The sequence below is a fragment of the Chinchilla lanigera genome, unplaced genomic scaffold (assembly GCF_000276665.1).
Source record: "Chinchilla lanigera isolate Chin_1 unplaced genomic scaffold, ChiLan1.0 scaffold00038, whole genome shotgun sequence".
Classification (NCBI taxonomy): Eukaryota; Metazoa; Chordata; class Mammalia; order Rodentia; family Chinchillidae; genus Chinchilla; species Chinchilla lanigera.
Genome location: NW_004955439.1, coordinates 7,060,892 through 7,088,035, shown reverse-complemented (window position 1 = coordinate 7,088,035; position 27,144 = coordinate 7,060,892). Strand labels below are relative to the sequence as shown.

The 27,144-nt window shown below is 41.7% G+C and overlaps 1 protein-coding gene across 3 annotated transcripts in view; it reads left to right on the top strand.

The window, feature by feature from the left end:
- Tiam2 (T-cell lymphoma invasion and metastasis 2) overlaps positions 1-27,144 on the top strand; it is a 204,444-nt gene that overhangs the window by 59,110 nt on the left and 118,190 nt on the right. For 2 of the 3 annotated variants that reach the window (XM_013517330.1, XM_005390545.2), the window contains exon 2: positions 12,117-12,222. The gene's annotated coding sequence lies outside the window, so the exon portion shown is untranslated. Of the gene's footprint in view, positions 1-12,116; positions 12,223-20,528; positions 20,857-27,144 lie in introns of those variants that run through there. The other variant, XM_013517329.1, reaches the window with a different exon arrangement.

Genomic DNA, 27,144 nt, shown 5'->3' with positions numbered 1-27,144 from the left:
CCAACCCAACCCAACCCAACCCAACCCAAGCCAACCCAACCCACCCCAGCCCCAGTCCCAGCCCCAGCCCCAACCCCTTCATGCTTGCCTTTTTATTTTAATTTTCTTGGATGTTGGGACTATAAAGGCTCTACCTCTGTGTTCTATGTCTGATGTGACTGAGGAGTCTTAGGGTTGTGAATGAGGTGAGAATAAGATTTGATAAAAGAATCATTATAAAATAACAGAGAAAGGGAATATCCATAATAAAGACAATTAGTAGGGCCAAGAACAGAGACACATATCAGGTAAGACTATGATGGAGCCATGTTTGCAGCCAGAAATTTTAGGATAGAGCTTAAAGGTGTTGTTAATAGTTCTGATGCGCCTCAACTTATGGGGTTGCATCCCTATAAACGCCACCGTATGTTGAAAAATACAAATAAAAAATGCACCTAATACACCTAATCTACCATATAGCTTAGCATGGCCTAGCCTACCTTACACATGCACAGAACACTTCTGTTAGTCTATAGTTGGGCAAAAGCATCTCGCATAAAGCCTATTTATAATAGTATTAAATATTTCATGCGTATGTAGAATACTGGACCCAAGTAAAGAATGCAGTGGTTGTTTGGGTATGTTTTTGCATCATTATAAATTAAAAAGAAAAATCTTTACCATCGTCAAGTCAAGGACCACCTAGGGTTGTGTTGGGAGATGGAGGTGTATATATGCAAAGTTTCCTGGGCTGAATTAGGACGTGGGAGGAGGGTGGAACCTTCATTCAGGGCCTGACCTTCTGGTGTAAGTTATGTTGCTAGCCTGCATCTCTGTAATGTATCTCGTGTGCTAACATTCACTGTATTCTTCCTGCCCACCTTGCCATCTATAGCTCTTTTCTAGTTGAAGTTGAGCTATTCATGCTTGTGAAAGAGCAGGTGATAAACTACCAATGGGAAGTATGTTAATTCCATATGGAAGTAGGCCGGGGGAGGTGGTGCACACCTGTGATCCTGTTATTTGGGAGGCTGAGACAGGAGGATGGCTGTAAGTTTGAGGCCAGCCTGGGCTACATAGTGAGTGCAAGGCCAGCCTGAACTATGTAACAAGACCCTGTCTCAAAAAAAAATCATGCTGAAGTAATTAGAATTAAAGGTCTGCAGTACTTCCAGTAGAAGAAAATTGTATGATCACTTTTGTTTCAGGAGGTACAAATAATTTAGGTATAATAATTGTCATTTGATGTGCATTGGTGTGGACCTCCTGGATTAGTACTGTGAGAAGGTTAGGCTGGATTGCGGAGTGCTTGACCACAGCAAGTAAAATCTTAAAAATACAGTATATAAGTAAAACCCATCTATGCTTCTGCTACTGAGCATTTGAAATTCATCATTTCCCCTTGAATTATTTTTATTTCACACGCAAAGTTTACATTTAAAGTTGCCATCCTTACACTAATTTCTCAGTGTCCCTACACTTTATTGCATATTGAGCCAGAAGGACAGTAGGGAGCTCTTTATTCTGTAGACTCTTAAGTGTTCTGGCTAGTGATAGACAATTCCTTAATTTTTAAAGAACAACATTCCTATAGGCTTAGTTTTAGGCTGAGCTCAGAAAAAGATCTACAATATTTTGCCCTCTCAGAAAGCTCTCATGCGTGCCTGGAATTAGAGGAGGCCTCCATGCCCCAATTAGTTTAATTACTATTAATTTGAAAGTATTATGAAAATATTAGAAAAATATTAGTATAGATATCAAAGCAGCCATCTCCAGGCTTGATTGTGCAGATTTCTCAATGTACATTTTCCCCTAAATGTACCAGTTACCCACCTACTCGATACCTAGAGAAATAGTTTTTTAGAAAACATTTTGCAGTATTTGTTAATAACAGACATTTAAGCCTGATCTTTGTATCACTGAGTCATCTTGCTAACTTTGCACTTGTTAAAAATAATTGAAAGTTTTCATTAGTGCTGCTTACCTTGGAGGAAAGCCTAGTTTCACGGCAGGACTAGCGGAGAGAAGCTGACACTTATTATTTAATGTTTATTAATTGGCCTATGCCCTATATAGGTGATTCAAAGATATTTTCTTGCTTTGTTTTCTCATCAGTCCCAAGAGGTAGATGTAATCATTTTTGTTTTACACAGAGGGACATCAGTGCTAGAGTGGTAGATCAATGACTCAGGGTCAGACACTGCCAAGTGGGAGTGATCCTGGGGTTTATTCTCGTCTGTTCTTTCTCCATGTTGATCCATATCATTGGATATAACCCCCAATAAACATGGGGTTTATTCTCCGCTATTCTTTCTCCATGTTGATCCATATCATTGTGTGTGTGTGTGGGGGGGGGGTTACTGGGGATGGAACACAGGGCCTTTGGACTGAGCCTTGCCCCCCGCCCCCTTCTGCATTTTTTATTTTGAGGTAGGGTCTCTCTAAGTTGCTAAATTGCCTGGGCTGAGCTGTAACCATGAGATCTTTCTGCCTCAGCCCCCCAGAGTGCTAGGATCTGGCTTTCTTATAAATGAGCCTTTTTCTACTTCCAACTACATTTTGGGATTACTCGGTTCATTTTTATCAATCACCACCACTTTACAATGAAAGCTGCTAGCGATGAGCTCGTGTCTAGGGAATGTCCTGATGTACATCAAAGGCCAGTTACTAGATCTGAATTATTTGTACCACCCTAAACAAAAGTATTCATAGAATTTTCTTCTACTGGAAGTATTGCTGACCTTTAACTCTAATTATTTCATGGAGTGCTGGCTTCTGCCTTTGGCTTTGCGCATTGACGTGATGTGCAGGTGAAGGCTGGGCTTCAGCAGCCTCCCACAGCTGACTCGTGGTCTGCTGCTCCCTGTCCTCTGTGCTGCGTTCCATCAGACTAGATGCTGATCCCTGTCCTTTGTCCATCCCATCTTCCTTATGAGCAGACGGGGCCTGCCTTATTCGTCACGTCCGAGTTGGGTACGTTCCTTAGGGCTAGGTCAGCCAGCAAGACTTCGTCTCTGCCCAGCCTGATATCGTCTCACCCTGGTCTGAATTCTCTCCCAGGAAGTGTTCTCTGCGCTCAGACCTTCTTAACAGGCCTCCAGGTATCAGTCCTTGGCAGTCTTTCTTGGTCCTTGCCTTCTGTCATTTAATGGATGCAGTATCTCTCTTTATCTCTTAAAGTTTTGAAGTTTGTTGTGGTACAGAAGTGAATGTTTTCCTTTAGGTGTGTCGTGTTTTCGTCTTTTAAAATGAATCTAAACTATCTCTCCCTCAAGTTTTACCTGATGATTTTGGTCATTGCTGCTGAAAAGCTCTGATTCAGATAAGATTCCATGGATTTTTTTTTTTTTTCCTTTTCTTTTTGGTATTTTTCTCTTTATGAAGCCAGAGACAGTTTCTGGCCTCTTTCTTCATAGCACCATTTTGCTTTCATCCCGGATGGCCGGTTTATCGTACTTCCTCTGAATTGCCTTGGTTGTCTCTTCACTCTGACTGGTTCTGAGCCCTTGATAAATGCAGCGGTGCCTGATTTGTTCTTGTGTGATACATTCACAGTGTCTAGCATAGCACTTTCCTGTTAATTGGAACTTACTTGATCCTGAATGTGGAATGACTGACTTACCAGCTACAACCAATACTGGTGGAAATTCGGATGTCCAGAATGTGATCTTTTAGGTTGATCCTAGCATTGGCTTTGTGCACAAAGTTCCTGATGTCTGTTTACTTCTTGGATTGCTTTGATTTGTTCACAAAAGGAGAATGAGATGGGAACAGCTGTGTAACCTCGGGGGCTGTGACATGTGCATCTTAATTGCTAAATCCAAAACAAAGTAGGCTGCTGTCAAGTGTTTTTCCCACCTTCCAGAAAGACATCATTATCTGTCCTGTGGCTGTGAGTTCTGTGCTGGTTAGTGTTGCTTAAAACCTTATCTGTGATTTCTATACATTGACACAAGTATTGCAAGGACCTGCTTAGTGAGCTTGTACCTCTTTATCTTTCGTGAACTATTCGTTGATGGGAAGACATTAAAATATGTTTGAAAAGTGTGCAAAAGAATTTATTATAAAATTGGCAGGGTCTTCATTTTCAGAAAGAAACGTATACATTTTATAGACAAGTGTACTAATAGTTTTCTTTTTCCTATTTGATTTTGGACAAAAGTTTGTTTTAAAACACCATGACATCTTTAAGTGTGAATCATAGCCTCTTTTAAGTTAGAGTGAGACTAAAGTACTATGTAGTATGTTGCTACAAAAACAGTGCCTGAAATAATGTTTCATACTCTGACAGCGTTCTCTGCCTTCAGTTACCAGGGGGTAGGTGAGGCTGTTTTGAAGTGAGCCTTCCCTTGAGGATAAACTCAAGTCCTCCCTGTCTAGGTGGTGGCACTGATGTGTTCCTGCATTCATCCACCCTTCCATCCATTCTCCTGCTTAGTGATTCAGTAGTTATTTACTTTCAAGACAGCATGAAAAGGATCATAGGTGACACTGTCTTTATTAGAAATTCATCCCCTGAGGGGAAGAAGAGCCACAAATTTCTTTTCCGTGTCGTGCTATCTTTGTTATAGTTTTAGATCCAGAATGTCCCCAGAAGTCTTGTGTGTTCAGTCCTGGGGCTTTGGGAAGATGATTGGATCATGAGGGCTTTCAGTTCACCAGTGGATCGATCCACTGATGAGATCATAATTTGATGGTATTGTTGGGAAGCAGTGAAAAGTTAGCTGGGGCCTACTTGAAGGATGTGAATCACAGGGGTGTGACCTTGGGGACTAAATTGGTCCCCAACTTTTTCCCTTGCTGTCTGCTTCTTGGCTGCCATGGAGCGAGCATCTTTCCTCTGCTGTGCCCCTCTGCCATGATGTTTGTGCCTTGCTGCAGGCCTAAGGTGATGAAGCCAGGTAACTATGGACTGAACTGTTTGGAACTGTGAGCCAAAAGAAAAGTTTTCCTCCTTTAAGTTGTTTTTCTCAGGGATTTTGTTACAGCAGTAAAACGCTAACCCAGGAGGTTATGTTTAGAATTAGAATGAGATAAATTTAGCCTTTGGATAATGTTTCTGGCTCAGGGTAAGTCAGCTCAGCTCTGAGACAAAGCTAATAGTCCCTGGTTAATTTCTAGGTACTCCCTTGCAGAGCCCAGGCAGATACATGTACCCTTTCCCTTTGCTCAGTGGCTTTAGATTCATGAGGATCACTCATTCCGGGAAGATTTGTTGAGGGTTATTTAACCCATGAGTCTGTAGAGATGGCTCAGAACCTGTTTAATGGGTTTAAACACACTTCCTGACACAACCATGCTGAGAAGTTTGTTGTGTACCTACATTTTCTCAGCCTTTCAAGTGTCACACGTTTTCTTCCCCTCTCCTCCCTTTCCTTCCCTTTCACGTTAACAGATGCTCTCCATTTCTTCCCCTCCTTGGATTTTGCTAAAGGGGCTCCTGAGCTGCTACTATAGGATAGCTTCTACTTGTGTTTTGTTCTGTTGCTAAAGTTCCCTCTTAATAAACTATTACATTGTGCTAATTTGGTAGTTATTCAGTGATGTTCTCCTTTGATTTCATTACTGCCTTCTTTGTCTTTATGCTTCTTCAGTACTGAAAAGGAGCAACTTTGCCTGATACAAAAATGAGTTAAGAAAAGATAATATTCAATTATAAGGGGTTCTTGTAGTGAATGAATACACAGTATTTTCTTTAGTAGTTCCATCAGCTGTTGAAGGGGAGTGGTTTGCTTAATATAAAGAGTGGCTTACTGGGCTTAGTGCTTATGTTGGGGAAGCTGAATAGGTGGGTCTGAAGTCACAGAGGCCCCACTAACACTCCCTCCTTCGCCACACAAGCACCTTGTTAGGTTTGCATGTGATTTTTAGTCTTCCTTTCTTCTGTCTTTGAATGGATGCCAGAAATGATGATGGGAAACTTCTGAGTACTGACAAGGCTAGAAGAAAAAAGTGGAGACTGGCAAAAGGGTGACTTGTCTGGAGGAAGAAGAGGGAGATAGTGTTGACTGCTGTGCTCACCAGGTGGTCTCCTGGCCCCACACAGTTTCAAGTGTCTTTGTACAAGACCATTGTCATTTCCTGCCTTTCATAGGTCTAGCCTGCTGCTTTAAGTGTGGTATGTGTTGTAAATATGACATAATCTTCCCCTAAAACTAATGCTGTGGTCCATTCTGAATACTGCAGTGCTTTAATAAAGAAAGTGGATCCCCATCACCCGCTGAGTTCTACTAGTTAAGTGGATTACGGTTATTCCTGTGACTAGAGGCAGAATAACAGACACCAATGCTAAATCAATTTATTTTATCTTAGCAAGGGATGGGATAGGGTTCTTGGAAGTGTTGTCTCATGTGCTGGAAACTATGGTAGTAGGTGACAAGTAGACATGGGGATGAAAGAAACCATATATGATGCCAGATATGAAGGCTTGGGACTTTAGGGCAAGTGGCCTAAGAAAACCAGGTGGTATTTTCTGATCATGGTAAGCCCCTAGCATTACACCATGGCTGTATGGTGAAGGCTGACGCAGATTCAAGAGGAGGAAACACAGACTTTCCACTTCCTCCCTAGGAGAAGTGTCAAAGAATTTGTAGAATTTCTGTAGAATATTTACACGGTCTTAGTGGAGAAAGGTTCTTTCTGATCTACTAAGGACAGTAAATGTCGGTAATTTTTATTGTGTGAACATCGTTATTCTTGCATTTGTGTCAGCTTGAAGACTGGGCCAGGGCCATTTTCACAGCGTCTGACCCTTCTGGATCATAATCCAGGCTGATGGAGGGCATGAACAGTGAACTACTAGGCACAGCCCCTACAGAATTGTGATCAAGCGTCTCAGTTAGCATCATATTCCCAACACAGAGATGAGTAGTTCAACCAATACGTCTTTAAATTTCATTAACTCCATAAATACCCAATACATAAGTACTGAGGGCATAACGTACTAACTTTTGCATCCTTGGATTTTGTTGCTGAATGCATGAACCCTTATGGGAATCTAGGGGAAGTCTTGTTCAGAATAGAAGCCGAACTAGCTCATGTGACTGCTAATGTGGAGAAAATGGTGGACCAGATGGATACAACTTGTTCTGCCTCCAGTTGTTCTTTGCTTTTTTCTCTTTTTGGTGTTTCAGGTGAACTATTTTATAAACAACAAGGGCCTTGTTGTAAGTTGATTTATAGTAAGCAGTCAATACTGTGCTCCATGTGTATAGATGGGAAGGATAGACCGAAACTACTTCCATTGTAATTAGTCACTCCTTTGTCATGAATAGCCGCTTCTCTAATGTTCTCTAGACTGCTGGGCGACTTTCCAGTTTTGCTGTGTCAGGGGGGCAGCATCTGATTCCAGCAGTTCTTTGTGTGGGAACAGTGTGCTGGTGTTGGTGGGCAAGAATGGCGATGACTGTCATTGCAGGCATACGCTGCATCTTGATGTCGTCTTACCTAATGCCTGGGAATGAGTCACAGGGTGGCTTGATCATTATGTCCCAGAAATCTCTAAGGGGTCCAGAGGGACTGAGACATGAAGTTATCATCCACCTGTCAATGGAGCTCCTGGAGGGGCTCAGTCATATTGAACAAACGTGGGTCACTGAGGGGTTAATGGAGACCAGAGTCCTGTTTCTCCCTAGCAGGCCTGGAAAATATCCCACGTAGTGTATTGTCTGGCTCCAAACACTGAGTCTTGAATTGATAAGCTGCCTAGCTGATAAAAGGCTCAAGTAAACCCAGAAATGTTGACGAATTTTTGTTGTTGTTGTTGTTTGGTGTAGTGATCGTTGAAAGGATATAACTTGAGGAAGGTACAAATTTGAGAGCAGAATTTCTCAGTAAGAACTGCATGGTTTTTGCATAGTTTGGGGTTGGGTGGAGGCAGAGAGCACGTTTTCAAGGCACACATTTCCAGCCATTTGCTGCTGACCACTGTGCAGAGTTGCTGAGCAGGTCAGGCTCTCCTGCTCAGTCACCCGGCAGTTAAAGTGTCTTGAACTCTGAACTTAGCCTAGGGTATAGCAGCAGGCTTCTAGATTGACTAATGCTATAACATGTCTTTGGAGACAGTTTTCCCTTTTAAAAATTTAATTTTAATATTCTTTGATGTCACCAAAAGTACGGACAACATTGTGTACTTTGAGGGGATTACAGAGGTGCTTTGAGTACAGACCATATTCAGCTTTGAGGAAGGCGTGAAACCCCAAGGGAGGGAAAATTTTATTCATGTTACATTAACGTGATGCCATTGCTACAAGCAGGCTGCGCTGGGCTCCAGGATGGCTTGCTACCGTACAGGAAAGGGCGAGAGTAATGCTTGTTGGCTACTTTGTGCAAGCACAGTGCCTGTGCGCTGTAATACACACAAACACGCTCTTTGTATGACTCACAACATAGGTTGCTGGAGTTTTATTGCAGGTGTAGTTTACCTAGCACTGTGTTGAATCTTACAGACTTAAATGTTCAAGAGACTCTATGAAAACCTTCTATGGCCATGAGATGTTGTCTCACTGGTCTCATTGCTCATTTTCCTTACAACATGGCCTTCATTGGCAGCAAATCCCAATCTACACTGTTGAGAGAATATCCACTTGCTGAAGACTTCGGGTGGTGGTCCAACAAGGTGATGGCTAATTGTACGTCTAATGCTGGTATTTGCAAAGAATGCGGAAAAGCCTGTGAAGAGGACACTGGGGTTCACAGAAGAATTCTCTTGGCTGATTCTGATTTGTGAAACTGGTAGCATCGTCCTTTGGAGATCTGAGCTTTACTTTTAGTTCTTTCCATTCTTCTTGTGACAAACTGAATTAATTTGGGGGGGGGGCTTACAGTCCTCATCTGCAAAATGTGCAGAGTTGAAGTCAATGCACTTTCAGTTTAAACACTGTATAATCCAGCCTAAAATAATTCCAATCCAGAACGATTAATAGTTGTCTTGGTCCTTTCTTGTCACTGAGATACAGTGCCTGACACCCACAACTTCAAGGAGGGGAGGTTTGTTTTGGCTCACGGTTTGCAAAGGTTTCACTTCATCGTCAGCTGACTCCAAATAGGAGGACGCGGCACATGTGCAGCGGGAGGAGAGTTGCACACAGACAGAGTGCTGAACCGGAAGCAGAGCCAGGAGGGAGCTAAAGCTAGGCCATGAACCCAGGGTCCCGCCCCTTCCCACAGACCCTACCTCCTCATCACAAACTAGCTGTAAGCCCCACAATCCAGTGAGTGCATGAGGGTCCCGGGGGGACATCTAGATATAAACCATTGTAATTTAGCTATAACTTCCCCTTTATTTTTAACTGAGGTGGTGGTGGTGTGAGGGGAAAGCAGACTAGTTTAAAATGAAATCATGTCATATTAACAATCTGATGAATCAGTTCATCCACCAACCCATTTATTATGCTACTTTTATTAAGCACCCATGTGTAGACACTAGGAATTGTGCTAGACCCTAGGAAAAAAAGATGAAAGTGAATCTTTTACTTTCAGAGTAATTAAAGATCAAAGCAAAGGAGGCAGATGTGAAAAAGAAATAATCGCAAGGCAGTTGGCTAGGGTGGAGAGGAGGGGGGGATGACCTTGTGAGTTTGGGGGAATGAAGGTCATGGGGAAGACTGCTAGAAGAGGTGGTGCTTAAGCTGAGTCATAAAGGATAATTAGGAGTTCTCCAAGGAAGCCTTCCCAGAAGAGAATAACATGTGCAAAAGCGTGGAAAATACAAAGCCATCACCTTCATGAAGCAGAAAGGCAATTGGAATGCATGTGTGGGAAGTTGTCACATAATAACATACTTGAGACATAAGATTATCTATTTTATAGTTTTTTTGGTTGGTAAATCTCCAGCTATCAGGCCATCAGTAGAAGGACAGTTCTTACTTTTTAAAAATGGTCAGTGTGATAGAATTCAGCAAGCTTGGTTCAGTTTTCTGTTTTTATTTAAAATATTTTTTGTCCCTACTAGGATAATGACAAAGTGAATTAAAGTTTATGTCAGCATGAGATTTATTTCATAAAGCAGGATAAATTCTTGACTGAATAGGTCAGAGTTTTATAATATTTCTCTGAATTAATTATGTCCTCTTGGGCACATCAGGCTACCTCTTGCAACTTTGCATTCTCACCCCCAGAATGAGGCAATTATATTGGTTTTAAGTGTTCCATACCACTTCTGAGTGTCTATGACCCTATAAGTGAAAATTATTATCTCTGCTAAACCTAGTTCTATAGATGTATTTCTATAATAGGAATCATTGTGATTCTCAAACATTTCCCAATATTGACTATTTATACTGAAGGTCTAACGGTGTTTTATTGTTGCTTTGATGAGCAGTTCCTATGTTTTAATCACTTGAAGTACTTTTCATGCATTTTCTCATTGAGTATTTAGAATAATGCTCTACGGCAGATAACAGCATTTCCAATTTATAGGTGAAGAAGCCAGAGACTCAATCTGAGTAACCAGATGGTGGTTGTGTGGAAGCTTTTGTTCAAACACCAACCTTCCTCTACTGGTTCCAAAGTCTGTGTTCTTTATGAAGGACTGTCACTCCACAGCACATCATTGCTGCTGTAAAGTGATAAGAATGAGCACCCTCATCAGAAAACTGAATGCTCTGACATCTGAAGTTTTGAGTGTCATGTTGGAACTCAAAAAGTTTAGCGTTTTGGATTTTCCAGTTAGATGCAGTAATTGGAAAAAGTCTATGTGAATATTCCATAATCTGAAAAGCTCAAAGAAACACTTCTGCTCCCAGGCATTTTGGACAAGGGGTGCCTCACCTGGGCTTTGTAGGCCTCTCAGAGGCGATGTGGTGCTTTAGAGAAATAGAAGGCTCAGTCAGGCATGATGGCGCAGGACAGTAATCCCAGTGCTGAGACTAAGGCATCAAGATCTTAAGTTTGAGGCTAGCCTGAGCAATTTAGCCAAGACTTTGTTTCTAAAATAAAAAGGCAAAAAATAAACTAAAAAGGCAGAGTGTAACTTAGTACTAGAGGCTTGGCTAGCATGCACAAGGCCCTGGCTTCAATTCACGGGGTGAGGGCGTAGGGGGTGGGGTGCAGGGGGTGTAGGGGTGGGGGTGGGCTTGGGAAGTGAAAGTCAAGTCTCTTTTTCTGAAGGCAATGTTTTACATTTTGAATTTTAAAAAAAGTACTTTCTGGTATGTTGATTAATGGGCTTAGGAATTCTAACATATCCCTAGGGAGCATTTCAAACATATAAGGAAGGTATGATTGTGTATAATAGAAGACCCAGAAATGACCTGTTTAACAGTAATTAAATTACCTGTTTTCTTTTGACCCTTTGACTCTACTCACTTACATTTGGATTCTGCTCCATAATTCACGATGAGGGGTCTTAAGAGGGTCTAGGCCCGTGCCTCTGCCCGGGGTGTCATTTCCCTAAGTCAATCCCACTTGCCATCCTGAAGAGCCATTTCCTGGTCTTCCGGGTTAAATTAGCTGTTTGTCACTCCTTACCATTCGTTGCTCATCTCTCTGCATTGCGCGTCTCTAGGATTTTTTTTTTTTTTCATATTTTCCCTTTCTATTTGTTTTTGACTGCTTTCCCCCATTCCCAGCTAGAGCACAGACTTTTATTCACATTTGTTTGCAGCTCCTGGGGTAGTGGCTGGATCCCAGAAGGTCCACCCTTCCTGCCTGTCCATCCATTTGTCTATCACCTATCTGCATCTCTCCTGCCCTCATTCTTGCTCCTCTGCTTCCTCCCTTCCTCCTCCATCCATGTCTGCTATAAGGCAGCTTGGCCATGTGAAGTTACAGAGTGAAGAAGTAAGTCTACTTCACCAGTTCAGATGTTGGAGGAAGAGCCTCTATTTTCTTTATAGTTTCTTGTTTAACCCTTGCTATTCCCCCACCCCTACCCCACTGAACCCAGAGCCTTCACATTGAGCTATTTGTTTATTTTGAGGCAAGATCTTACTAAGTCACTAAGTTGCCCAGGCTGACTTTGAACTTGCAATTCTCCTGCCTCAGCCTCCCAGAGTATGAGGATTACAGGTCTACACCACCATATCTGACCAATTATTTGAGTTTTGTGTCAATTACAAGAGATAACAAAATGATGAAAAATTGAACTTCAATTACAAAATTCTTACTACCTCTGTGATTCTGTTTTCTTTTGCCAGGGCTGTTTGGATGAGTGACAAAGATACCTCTTCAGCCAGCTCATTCTGGATGTATGCATGACTGAATGATCACACTAAGTGTCCTACATCCACACTTCCTCTACGGGTAAGTTTGAGGCACTCGGACATCTCAAAGACTGCAAAAGTCGGTGTCAGCGTGTATCTGTTTGCTAAATCCACACATTCCTGTGTAGCTATTAACTGTTTTTATATAAGGAGCTGGGTGGGGAGAGCCAAAGTAGATTCCTGAGTGCTGATAAATGAGGGTCCTGCAGGCCACCAGTCTCTGATTCTGAGTAGAGTTTTACAAATGTGCTTCACTCTGCTGTGTGATCCACTCAGTGTGGACAGCTGTTAGGCCAATCCTCCGGGGCCTCAGACTGAGAAGACGCAGCCCAGGGAGCTCTGATTGCCGTCCCTGGAATGTCAGATCCTGATTGAGCACACGCCTAAACTCCAGACCAAGTAGGACGCCCTGTGTGAGCACATCTGGAGTATGTAGCTGGAGTCGTAAGATCAGGTAAGTTCAGCAGAGAAGGACCGCAAGGAATCACTAAGGTAAGGTGAGACTGTGACCCTAAGGTTCTCTCATTCCAATGGCACTCTTTTCCCAGTAGATGGATTGGGTAATAAAAGTATTTTTCTCAGAGTGATTAAGTATGATAATATATGTATTGTATAAATTTCTATTTTACTCAGCATATATTCAGATTTTTATACATTTCATCTACCAACATGGTTGAAAAATAATGTAGTTGGGTACTGTTCATAAAAGAGTGACACACTGGAGACTTTTTTGTATTACATTTGTTTTGTTTGCATTGAAAACAATAGTCCATTCTTGATCACATAAAGAAAAACTTGCTTATAGTAAATTATATTTTTAATCAGTTAATAACAGTAAAACTGATAGCAAGCACAGCTGTTTTCTATGTGTATGTTAGTGCTATTGTCTCTTGAGTATCAGGAAGACTTGATTTGAGTTTTTGAGGTGTACTAGTTGTGTGGCCTTCAGCAAATTACAGAATATGACTTGGCTTCAGTTTCCTCGGGTGGACAGCAGTGATAGCACAAAAATCAAAGAGGATTTAGAGTCTCCTGCACTCCATGGAGTTGCATCAGTAGAAGTATCAGTTGCCATTTCTGTTTTCTTAATTTGTTTTTTATTAGTAATATTAGAAGAAAATTGAAAAAAATTGTTTTATCAGCATTTCCAGCAGTAGTGGAACATTAGTGACATTTCCAGGGTTTCATATTTCAAGAAAAATAGAAGAGAGCATTTTTTGTGAGTGGGCAGAAAAATATTTGTACAAGTCTAATTTGCAAACAAGTAGTTTTTGTATCTTAATACAGTGCTCAGGTTTGTTTCACGCAGACATTTTGAATAGCCCGGGAGGTATTTGAGTGTGACTGCTAATCCGGACAGTTAAATTTTCCCTCTGTCTCAGACACAACTCATTTCCTCCCTCCAGTCCGCTGTGGGCGTGGAGAACAGTTGCCTGGCAGCACAGTTCCCCTTCCTTCCCTAACATTAGTTGTTGGGCCTCTTGGTGAAATGGGAATGGTGTGTCATTTGCACACATGTGGACCTTGGAACAGGTTTCCATTCTGCCTTCTCCAGTGGACCCCCACCCTCCTGGACACTATGGCCCAAATACATGGACCTGTGTCTGAGCGCGTGGGCTCTGTGCCCTCTGAGACACAGATTGAAGTTTTAGGACTCTGTCCGTTGTGTTGTGATTTCTAGGGAAGAGCATACATAAGGTGCTTTTGTTTGCTTTGCCCTGTAAGCATGATGGGGGCTTCCTGGTGAAGGTAGACCAGGAGTGCAGAGCGAGGCTGGACAGCGAGCAAGGAGAGCCGGGACCATGGAGTGCCGCTCTGGAGAAGTTGGCTCTGAGAGAGGACAGGATGTGGGTTGATAGCGGGGGAAGGACTCGCATTGATGAGCAGAAGTTTTACAGTGATGGATTGACGTTACTGGAAGGCGTTCTCGACTACAGACTGGGTACTTCCCTGTGGCGTGTGCTCTCTAACACAACTCGAACTGCCCTTTAGTCAGTGCCTTTAAGTGAGAGAGAGTGGACCATCTGTCCGGATGCTGTGGGAGGGTCTCAAATTAGAAGGCAGGTTGGACACTGTAGATGACCTCTCTAGTCTCTTCACAAACTTAGATTCGATTATTCTCTGAATTAAATTTATTAGGAGCCTTTCAGCTTAATTAGTTCCATTTCTATCCATAGAAAGAGGGTCCTGTTGAGTTGTCTGAGAGGGTGGGTAGAAAATGTAGGTCTGGGCAGATGACTTGTGCTTTTGAAATGTTCCAGTGTGACCCTCCAACATGCTGTAATTAGATGTATCTGGCAGCTGATATTTATGTCAAGATTTAGTAGCATGATTCTTTTCTGACAAAAATTTATTTTGACTTTATCATCAAACATTTTTTATAGATTTCTTTTTGGTAGCATGAATTTTACTATATGTGTCATCATTCCCATAAACATATCACCACTTATTATAAAGCATTCAATTTCAGAATTTATCATTATTCATTTTGAGTTGTCAAATGCTGTATATTTATTTTATTTTTATGAAACAGGGTTTCCCTATGCAGTTCAGGCTGGCCTTAAACTCACTATATAGCCCAGGCTGGCCTTAAACTTGAAGCAATCCTCCTGTCTCAGCCTCCCGGGTCCTAGGATTATAGGCGTGTGCCACCATGCCCAATTTGAAATACAGTATATTTAAGTAGGATGTAATGATCTGTGGAAAAAAAAAATCACTGCAAAGGAAAACTTTTATGAAGAATTAGTTTCAAATCTTAATTTTTGTGTCACTTAACATTTGCTCCCTTTTGTAAAAGTTACCAAGTGGTTAAATTACTAGGGCTTGCTTGTTGTGTAACCTAAGCCACACTTGGATTTTATAAACATGTATGCCATAAGATCTCTCATTTCCATGATAATTGATGTCCATAAAATATTTTTGAAGATTTGCTGCCTTTGAAACAGAAAGAGCTCATATTATAGAAGACAGATTTTCTATGGTTTTACCGCAGTGCACCAGGCTAGTATTGTCATCTTGAATATTTTAATGGTGACTTTGCAAACACCTGCACCTTGGAATTAATTTTGCTCTGTACTTTGTTCTCATTTACTCCATAGCCATTGAGTGGAGGCATTTTAATGATGGTATTGTACAGGGTCCACACAAGTGGTAGTGTAGCCTTAGGGAAAGCAGTTCCAAAGGGAGGCCCCTTAGGCTCCGAGGCACTCCTTTGCAATGGTAGCATAAGGTGATGGGACCCAAATTCCTACCACACTGTTTTTCTGTGCTTCCTGCTTGCTTGACGATTTGGCTCGATTTGGTGCAATCGATTTCTATTCAATATTAAGTTTAACTGAGTCACCTGGGATGTGCTTCTTTCATAAGCATTTGTGAGTGATGCTGTTTTCTGACAATGCAGAATACCCGGCTCAGAGAAAGGGTTGAAAAATCAAAAATATGAGCCATGGGACCGAAACTCACGGCAGCTGTGGGGACTTCTGCAGTGTGGTCCCCCGTCCATGCGGCCCCCTTGCGGCAGGAGACAGAGCCTGTGGCCAGCAGTGTCACATGTGGGCTGCTCAGGCATCCGCTTGAGACCAGGCAGCCTGGAACGTGGGGTGCTCCAGGAGCACAGCTGGGCAGCTCTCAGCAGAAAGGCAGCGATGGTTTGGCTTGATAGGTGGTGATCACGTGTAGGTGGCTTCTTAAAATTTTGTTTTAATTTTTTGGGTACTGGGAATCAAACTCGATCTCGCACTTGCCAGGCAGGCACTGTGCCACTGAGCTATATCACCGGCCTGGGTGATTTATTTTCAATAAAGAGATCAAGATTTGTATCGCAGCAAATGGTGTTCTTCCTTTCATGTTTACCAGCACTGCCACCATTACGTTTATATCTCATTCATTCATACATTTACTCAACAGGTTTTTGTTCACCAGGTGCCAGGGGTTTTTGAAGTACTAGACTTTTATCAGTACATCATTTTAAGAAGATTCCTGCTTATGGAATTTCCATTCTTAGGCAGGCCTTGTGTTAAATAATTTATAGTTGTTATTTTACTTAACATTTACACTACCCTGGGAGGCAGGCAATATCATCCCCATGTTACAGATGAAGGAACTGAGGCCCAGAGAAGGGAACGGCCCCTGTCACACAGCAGTATCTGAAGGCAGGCACAAGGGACTCTAATGCCTGGGCCCTTGGGTGTTGGGCCAGCTTCCTGGGGACACAACTGAGTGGCAAATGAACTGCATGTATTAGTCAGACATTTGTGCTTTAGGCATGAGGCCACCTATGCTCTCTGCTCGTGTGGAAGCCTTTGGTTTCAGAAGTACACTTGCTAGATTTGGGTTATTTTTATTTTTTATTTTTTTGTGGTACTGGGGATTGAACTCAAGGCCTTGTGCATTCTAGGCAAGCACGTAGCACTGAACTACATCCCCGGCCCTAGATTTGGATATTTTAATCAAATGGAGACAAAAATCACCTCCTCAGGTAATATTGCTTAATGTTCTCACATGCACATGCTGCGTGCTTCCTTTTTCTTCCAGTGTTGCCTTCAACTAGGATGTTTTTGCAAGCGTTTTTCTCAAGTTCTGTGCTCTTGCAGGCCCACACTGTTGCCTTCCTGTCAGAAGTAGCTGGGCAAAGCTCCTGTCAGCATGGGAGGTATTGCCGTGTCTTTTGTCAGTTGGTGTAATTGCATCAAGGTGCGTGTTTACAGTGGCAAGGGATCATTTAGTCCTTGGGAATCCTGCTGCAAAAAAGTAGCCTATCGTTTTGGTCTTTTGTTATTATTATTAATTTTTTAAACAATCACTTGACTATAGCTTATCAGTAAGAAATGGTGCTTGATGGGTGTTGCATCAGTACCGTCCTGTGTTTGAGCTTAAACCCAAGGCCTGTGTCTCCTAGGTATGTCGCCACCATGGAGGTACATCCCTAGTTTAGAGTTGAGTTTCTTGAATTCTAAGCAGAGATGTTATTTCTGGCAGCTCATAGTACCTGAAGTGTCTTTTGAGGCTGGGTCTACAACTCTGGGTTTGATCTCAGCACTAGCAAAAACAAGCCTTGCATGGTCTGGGGATATAGCTCAGCAGCACAAGCGCCTGCCTGGTGAGTACAAGGTCCTGAGTTCGATTCCTGGTACCAAAAAAAAAAAAAAATAAATAAAAAAACCGAAAAACAAGCCTTGCATTCTTGTTAGTTTTTAGTTATTTATAGATTAGTGGATTTATTTATCTTTGCACTGGGCACTGTTATAATCAGCCCCATTTTATGATGAAGGAAATAGGTTTCAGACGGCATCAGAGTTACTGAGATAGCTGGGTATGGTCGTGCATATCTGTAATACCAGCATTTGTGAAGGTAGGATCATTGTAAGCTCAAGGCCACTCTGGGCTATGGGGTGAGTTCAAGACCAACTTGGAATACACAGCGAGGGCCTGTCTCAAAAAAATTACTGAGATGATTTGCTTTCTAGGTATACTGGTTTTGGAGCCTGGATGTTTCCAACACACTTACATTTTTAATTACAATTCATGTAATCTCAAAAAAAATTTTTGAGGAAGATGCACCAGATCAAACCCAGGGCCTTGTACATATGAGGTAACTACTCGTTACTGAGTTACACCCTCAGCTCTCTCTGCCATATTTTATCCTTGTACATCTTCCACTTCTTCTCTGGAAATGCTTGTAAGCCTGACTTTGTGAACATAGTCTGGGGCACTAGTGGTGAGCCTATGGCATGACTCTTTGTTATTATTGGAAGCTCTGAAAGGTTTGCAATCACTGACCTAGGATACTCATGTCCTCAATTATAATCAGGTTAGCAACAGTTTTGGTTTAGTTTCAACCAGACATGTAGTAAAATAATGGATTTTCATGGATTAACGTATGTGCATATACATGTGATTTTCCCTCCAACCTTTATTAAGAAAGCTGCAAAAATGCAGAAGTCAAAAGAACTGTACAGTAAATGCCCATAAACCCAACACTGAAATTCAACAGTTGTTAACACTTTGCTTTATTTGCCTCCGTGTCATTTTGCATTGTGTGCTTCAGAATTGAATACTCCTTAAATAGTGACTTATTTTTTCTCAGAGAGTTTTGCCAAGGAGTTTAATTTTAGATGCTTGTTAACACATACGTTGTGTTATATTATTATCTTAGAACAAAGCATTAAAAATACCAAGTCTAGTTTTATTTGGAAACATGCTGGTTTTGGAATTTTAGGATAGAGAACTAAATTGACAGTATTTTACTCTTGTTTCAAAGCCTAACGAACTTGATAAACTTTCTTACACAGTTTGAAACCCCAAGGTGACTATACATTTATAGGATGAAAGTTATTTTGGTGGTCAGTGGTTAATAAAAAAAGAGAACCAGACAATGCAAATCCATTTGAAATATCTAAGGCATGTTGGAATAATTCATTCTCACAGGTATTTCTGGCATAAAGGGGTTTAAATATAAAATGTATCAAATGATCTGAATTGTTGTAGACTCTCAAAGCGGAAGTAGACTGGGGACAGGCTACATTTCTGTGCAGGTAATTGTTCTTCCAACACATTTTTCTCCCTGGGAAGTATAAGCTCTTTAAAAAATTTCCGTCTTTCTTTCAGCATAGTTTTTCCCCTTCACACTTAGGAGACTTTTTCCTGTCTCAGAGTTATATGGAAGGCTTTCTTTCATGCGAAGTAATATATTTTATTTCACCCTTTTAAAAAAAAGTAACACATGATGCTGTTATATCTAAAGGAATAGGAGCTCTTTGTCTTAACCACATTCTTACATCTTCTGTGTTTACCTAGAGTCTTTTTAAACACACACTAACACATCAAATTAACATTTGGGGAATTTCCACATTTTGTTGTGTGGCTTGGTTTCCATGGTGACCTTCTGACTTCAGTCCCCAGGCCTGTGGTTCCCTAGGCAGTGCTTCCTCATCCTCCCTCTGCTCCCTACTGCTGACCAGCTCTGTGACCATGAGTAGTAGCTCGCTTTGTTTCTTTATCTGTAACCGGGAGGGGTGCACTATAGTTTTTTCTTCCAGGTCTACTCCACTAGCAAAAAGTTTCTTGGTTCTGGTTCACATTCAAGTTTTTATGGCAGTTAGAATAATTTTTGTAACTGTTAGGCTGATGATTTTATGTAATGGCTTTTATTTGCCAGTTGAGATTAGAGAGCATACCTTCAAGTATGTATTAAACTACATTTTTTGTTTGTTTGTTTGTTTTCTGGTACCGGGAATCGAACTCATGACCTCATGCTTGCGAGGCAAGCGCTGTGCCGCTGAGCTATATCCCCAGCCCCTAAACCACATATTGAAAAAAATTACGAGAGGCATGGTGGTGTGTGCCTGTAATCCCAGCACTCAGGAGGCTGAGGCAGGAAGATTAATTTGAGTTCAAGGCCAACATGGGCCACATAATGAGTTCAAGACCAGTCTGAACTGCAAAGTAAGACCCTCTCTTCAAAGAAACAAAAGAAAACAATAAATGAAAAATTTCTATTTATGTGCATAGGGATGTCTGTATGTATATATGAGATACATTTTTTTCTTATCTAGGTAAAGAAGTAAAAGCTTATCTGTCTATAGCAGAATCTCTCGTTGCCTATGTAGATCCATTCACGTTTTAAAAATAATAAAAATACTGTTCTACAAAGCTGCACATGCTTGTCCAGGTTTACTTGTCTGTCTGCCCACTTAGAATATGAACATCATGAAAACTGTTTTCTTCTATAGAAAATAATTTCAAAAATTTAAATAGTGCCACACAGATGTGATCTGTTCTTTTATTCAGTAGCTCTCATCTCTCTCCCAAAACACTAATATAAAATGTTATAAATGTTGCTTTATTTCTGGGATATTTCTCATGAAAGGATACAGCAAGATTTAAAAACACATTGAGCCTGTGGTATACAACCTTATGGTAATTTGATGCATATTTTTGATAAAATAACACCATGTTGAGGTAACAAGGACTTCCAGTGTAAGGCCCTACAGTTTAGCTCACTTAAAAAATGAAATAACTTCAGCAAGGAACACAGAATAAGTATATACCCACTATTTTGCAAATCATGAAATAATTTCTGAGGGCTTCTCTTGAGGCAGGATTTTTATAGCCATAACATTCCAGCTGTGGTTTTGGGAGCAGAATGTTTACTACCGTCCTGAATACAAGGATGGGAAGTGTGTATTCCTACTGCTGCGGGCTTAAAAAAAGAGCAGAGAGTCCCTGAAGTGAGTAAACCTTTATTCAGAAAACCGGAGAGCTGCGCTCGTATGGAACTTTGGTGGTAATTGTGGAATGCACGCCAACAAGAGGCCAGTCATGGGCAGCTGGGTGTCTCAGGCGAGGTGGCAGGCTGTCCCGGCTAATCACTTCAGGCAGCCCTTGGAAAACCACTTTCTGGTTAAGTCTGCATCATACTGTTCCACCAATGGAAAAAATTGAACATGATGAGGGTGTGTAGCTAGCAGACAAAAATATATCCAGCATTGCACAGGATCTGTTTTTAGCTTTCAACGGCTGAGCATTTGAAGTGTTAGACACTGTTTCCTGGCTTACCATGGGCAGAAGGAAGAGAGAGCTGGAGGATGTGGGTATAGATTTTAGCTCCGTGAAACTTTTTCTGTTAACTAAAAGACCCTGAGAAAAACTGGCTGCATCCAAAATTTTGACAAAGGTAAGGCTATGAATGTTTATTTCCCTCCTTTTGGAGCTGCGACTTAATTTTACATGCATGATATAAATCTTTTTCCAAAAGCCCCCTTTGGTGCTTTATCCTCGGGTGCCGACTTACCATTTTATACTATTTTGTATGTAGGCAGCACACCCTGCTGTGCACACAGGAATTATTATTTATAAATTTGAGTGTCTATACGCTTTATGTTTTCTTGAAGTTGACCGCTGCATTTTATCTATAAAGAATTCTCCAAAAGCTAATTGTATGGATTGCTTTTCTCTGATGTCTTTGGAAAGTGCTATTTCTCAGTCTGATCATGTTAAGATATTAGTGACTGCTTGTCTTTCGTAGTCAGTTCTTTCAGAGTGGAATGGGACGTTAGAATGTGCCTGAGATAGGATTTTGTAGGTTCCTGGTTATTATATAATCTCAACAGCCTTAGATTTTAGCTGAGTAGGCTTTTTGGTCGAAGAGTTTCTTTTCAAACTTATAATTTGATGTTCACTGTTTAGTATTGTTTATCCTTAAGTTTTGACTCAGACTTTCTGAAGAGAAGAATCCCTCATAATCGGAGGGGAGGGGGTATGGTTTTTCAAGGCAGTGATCCTTGTGGGTTGTCATCAAGCCAACTTGCTGCTATTAAGGCTGAACCCACGGAGCACACGCAAGTGTGTGTGTGCTGATCAGCGCCAATGGAAGAGCCCCAGCTTCCGTGCAGCTCTTCCTTGGCTTGACGTTAATTTGGCCCAGCGTGTAATTCTCAGAAAATTGGTAGGTGGAGAGAGACAGAAATAGGAAGCTTCACTGAAGTCATTGTAACTTTGAAGATTATTTTTAGGATTTATGGAAAGTAAGGGTACGGCTGTACAGCTGCTGGAGCATTTCCTAACACGTTTCAGCATTTTACTGTGGCCTCTATTCACCCTCAGCCATACTCAAACTCTCTGTTTACTTTCAGTATAAGGAGTTATTTTTGGGTGAGCAGTGTGTGCTCCTTTTCAGTTGTACGAGGACTATCTTCTCTCTGTGTTATGTGTTGCCAGTTCCTTCGCTTCCTGCATAGAAATGTCTCTTAGGAAGGGGATGGAATGGTGAGCCCGGGTGAGTGAAGGTGGAATTAATATAACCGGACACTTTTTATTGATTACTTTTCTTTTTAATCTAACAACTGCTGCTCTGGCAGGGCCGGTGGCCGTTCAGAGCAGGAACAGAGCGAGGGTTGCCTGCCATCTCCTCTAGTGAGATTAACACTTGTCACTGACTTTGATTTCTACCAGAGCCTGTAGACAGACGAAGTCCATACAGACCCAAGTCCATCCTCCCAGTGCTGTGCCTGCATGCAGATAACGCCTTCTTCCAGGGTTTTGGCACAGACAGAGCAGTTCACAGAGACCTCTGTCAGGCCAGGCCTGTGCGAAAGAGGCCTGGAGGTGCAAGGTAACAGTTAGGGCCCTTCAGACAGAGCTTATCTTTCCACTGTGGACCCTCAGTTACCACTAAGGAAGACAAATGATTGTGCCTGGGTGGTCCCAGCTTGTGTTTGAGTAGAGCAATATTTTGTTCTGCAAAGTTAGTGCAGGGTTCCAGCAACCTCTTGCTGCTGTAAACATCTGATGAAAGAACCCAGAGCTCATGTTCTGCAGATATATGACAGGGTACTTTACTGGGTCCATATGTGTTTTTGGTCTGGCTGATTTGCAAGGTTTACTTGTGTACTGATAATAGGGTGAATGAGATCCCTTAGCTCAACTGTGAAATTTAAAAAAAAAAATCACTTCCTTTTTATGAAACATTCAGAACAAGGCCATGTTGGACCTTCCTTTTTAATTTTTAAGGGATAGTTTGCATTTTCTCCTTTGCAGTTAAACATACCTTACATATAGGCCAAGGTAAGGGGCTGGGGATTTAGCTCAGTGGCACAGTGCTTGCCTGGCAAGCACAAAGTTGTGAGTTCGGTTGCCGGTACCAGAAACACCGCCCCCCCTCCAAGAAGCCAAGGTAATAATGGGTTTATGAGAAATGGAGAACAGAGAAAGAAATACAACAATATTGAAGATAGAAAATGTAATAATGATGATCGTAGATAAGCCTGAATTTCTGATGGTTAAATTTTAATAATAATGGACTGCTCATTCTTATTTAAAACAGGCTTACAAATGTTAGGATTTAATCATGTTCCAGGAATGTAATGTACACTCCATTTTCAGTTAGCTATAGTCAATAGGATCATGGAAATAGGATCTCAGAACTGACAATGGGTTGTAGACATTTTCTTAAATTGGAAAATGGAAAAAAATCACAGAACTGAAATGACATGTCCAAAGTAACAGTGACGGCTAGTTGCCCAGCTCAGATGAAATTCTGGGTAAGAATCCTTTTTCTTATATTACTATTTAATTTAGAATACTTTGGTATATTCCATTCTGATACATATTAGTAAATCAATAGAGACAGGTATGTACATACATGGAGGTATATGTACATATGTGTATCACATATAGATAAATGTATGCATATATGTCTACATGTACATGTATCTATCCATTTCTGCCTTCTTAGTTCCACCCAGCCTTTTTTATTCTTTCGGTTTAGTTTTTCACCTTCTTATCTTTTTATGGGACATTCAAAACAAGGCCATGTTGGACTTTCTTACTGATCAGACAGATGTAAAGCTCTAGTCAGAGGCAAAAACTTTTGCTTTTCTTGGAGCCTAATGAAGTTCAGAGTTGAGCACTGACAGTGACCATCAACTCTGTATTACTGTCATAGAGAATTTTAGGTACCAATAGGTAAGTTGCTCTAACCTATTTGATAAGACAGCTTTGATTAGAATTCATGCCAGCCTGTTACTATTTCCACCTTAGATGAAGAGTTGTGTTTTTTTGCTGATCACGTTCCAGTGGAGACTGTTTAGGTTTTGTTAGCTCTGTGCCTTACAGCAGATGCTATGGAAGGGAAGAGAGACACAGCAGATGAGCTTTGGCTTCAGGGCCAAGGTAATGTAAGGCACTTTGGAAAACTAAACTTTACTGATAAAGTGCTAGATTAAGTTGTTGTTTCCAGGTGAGGAGAGGGACACGTAGGGCACACTATGTCAGGATGGAGTTGATCAGGGACTTCAGTAAAGGCTAGCCAACCCTTAGGGCAAGCCTTGAGCACAAGAATACGCTCATCCTCAGCCATGACACATCACACACCTCTGCAACTGAGGAACTGTTGAAGTAGGATTTCCAGTATGGGGATATGAAGCAGAGCTAGATAAGGAGGTTGTAGACTGGTAAGGCCCAAAGCTGAAATCTGTATGGTCGAAGGAAGTGAAAGAAACAAAGAGAATGAAAGCAAAAGTCCTCTGTGATAGTACTGAAGGTGGAAAAGTGTGTCTCACAGACAGGTGAGGGGAAACACAGACAGACAGTAAGTGGCAAATCGAGGAGGCTCATGACACAAACAGCGAGGGAAGAGTAGAGCTTCATGAAAAGTGTGCATAGGTTAATTCCACTGAAAGTTGGTAGGTGGACCACAATGAATCAGAGTAACAAAACAAATGAAATACAAAACAGTAGCAGCAGCAACTCTGTTTTGACTCTCCTTCATCGACTACCATCTGGCTCCCTTGTTTTCCTTTACAGTAAAATTCCTGTACTCTCTGTTTGCATCCTGCACTTCATTGACCTCATCCTCAAACTCAATGAAGGCCACCTTTCTGTATCCTCAGTCTACTCTGGTCAGGTGTACATGCTAAACTCTGCTAGGTCTGGTGCTTCCTGTGCAGTCCTTGTAATTGGATTCAGGCATTTGGTGCTTGTTCACGGTCTCTTCTCTGAAGTACTTTTTCCTTTAAGGGCACTATATGCCCCTTGTTTCTATTGTGTGCATGTGTTTCTTCTCATTTCCTTGATCCTTCCTGACAGGTGCCCCGGGATTCCCAGTCCCTCTTTTCTTCCATTTGTGTACTTACAGTATACAGTTTGTGTTTCAATATGATTGTCATAGATATAAGCAGCAAATGTGCACCTTTCACCACTTTACCCCTAACTCCAGCCTTGCATATCCAATTGTCCATTCAATACTGCCATTTGAATGTTCAGTAGACACCTAGCATGTCTGGCACTGAATTTTTTCTTAGTCAGCTTTCCTTTGCTGTGACAAAATGCCTAAGTAAAGCAACTTTAAAGTAGGAGAGGTTTACTTCGGCTTATGATTTCAGCAGTTTCAGTTCGTGGTTGGCTGGCTCTTTGGGGCCTGAGGTAAGGCAGGCCATCTTGGTGAGAATATATGGAGGGTCAAAGCTGCCTGCTTCATGGTGGTCAGGAAGCAGTCAGAGAAAGGAAGGATCAGGGATACCACATCCTCTTCATGGCAGGCCCACAGTGACCTTATTTCCTTCCACTAGTCAGCACCTCCTAACGGTTCCACCACTTCTTAGTAGTGTCACAAACTGGCAACCAAGCCTTTAGCATACAGGCCCTTGGGGGACATTCAGAATCCAACCCATAACATCCTCCCCACCAAACCTGCTGTGCTTCACTTTCCCCACTCCTCCTGTGGCCCAGACAGAAAGTCACAGAGTTGTCCTGGATATCGCTCACTGTTCACTTGCATTCCCTGGAGAGTCCTGTGGGCTGTCATCTCTCTTCTGCTGTGACCAGAGTCACCCTTGTGAGAGTCCTAACTGCCCCATCTCTCACCTGAATCATTGTGCTAGCCTAACACACCCTCCTGCCTCCACGTGCCTGGGCAGTCTACCGCGTACAGCAGCCACAGTGATCCTTCAAAGATAAGTCCCATCAGGACCCTCTGACTATGACCTTTCATCTCACCGTGAACACTGCAGTGCTTCAAATGTCCCGCCAGACACTGCTCTCTGCTCCTCAGCCCTGTCCAACCTCTTGTGCTCTGCTCCCTGTCCCGCTCTGCTCCAGCCACCCTGGCCTCCTTCCCACCCCGCTTCTCTGGGCCCTGGTGCTTTCTGTCACCTCTTCCTGGAGTGCTCTTTCCTGGAACCTACATGACCTCCTACTGCAAGTGTTTGCGTAGCCCTCATTACGCCTCAGCTTTCCTCAGCACCTTCCCCTCTGCTCTCTGCCCCTCCTTGCTGGTCCTCTCTTTCTCGCAATTTCTGTTTTGCCATAGCTCTGTTCACTTTCTAATATATTTGTTTTTTCTTGTGTGTTCATCCCTTCCCACTGTCATACAAGCTCCCTGAGAGCAGGCATCTGTTGAGTTGGTTCTGTTTGGTTAATTGCTGTGTCCTCTAGGCCTAGAAAAGGAAGTGGTACAGATTAGTTATTCATAAATGTTTGCTGTATTAATCAGCGAAAGTGCAGCCTACCAGGGAAGGTGGAGACAGAGGTGAAGCAATGTAAAGTAAATGCCTTAAATGCCCATATTTTATCTTAAAAATGTACTTCTAACATTTTACTGCACCATGTGTGATTATTTATCATGGAATATGTAAATGACTTAGAATTATGGATATTGAAGCTTCCAGATGGCCCTTGATTCTTCTGTGGTCCTCAGAAGAAGCACACCCCCAGCCCTGCAGCCTTTGGGAGGAATATTCTAAGTTGTACTTGGTATTGAGGATAATGACGGAAATGTAAAGTATCAAGAAAACAAAATTCTCTTCTGTGCAGTGTTGTTGATAAGGCAGAATAGAGTAAGTAAAAGTTAATCTTAAAGCTCCTTACTTACTTTAAAATTTCAGTATTTACTTTATTCTCCCCAGTCCTAGCCACGGAAGCCCTTGTTATCTGGAGAAAGGACAGCCTTAGAGAAGGACTTTTCCCAGTGTTTTCATTTGGAAAGCGATGTAGCAAAGTAGTCTACAACCACTCTTAGAAGGAAGCCTGAAAGCTAAATGGAACTTCAAAAAAAAGAACATGGAATAATGTCAGATTTTAAAATGTAGTAGAATTTTAAATTATTTTGGTATAATAGGCACATTAAAAATGATGTAAAAGATGCAAATTTGACTCCTACTTTTATTCCTTAGTGATCTTGGCAAGTTATTTAACCCTGTGAATTAACAGTTAACAGTTCCTTGCTTCACAAACACCTATAATACAGGGACAGTTACGCAAGCTGGTAAGGTGCTGTGTCACAGGGCCTGGCATACGAAACCCTTCTCTTTCCTCCCAGATGTCAGTGGACTTTGGGTATCGATATTTTAAATTTCTGTACATTAGGAGGTTTAAACTATACCTGTGAGTACTACTCAGTTTTTCCCCTGTGAGTTTCTTTAAGTTGTTAGCTACAACCCTGTCAGATTTGTGCATAATCATATGA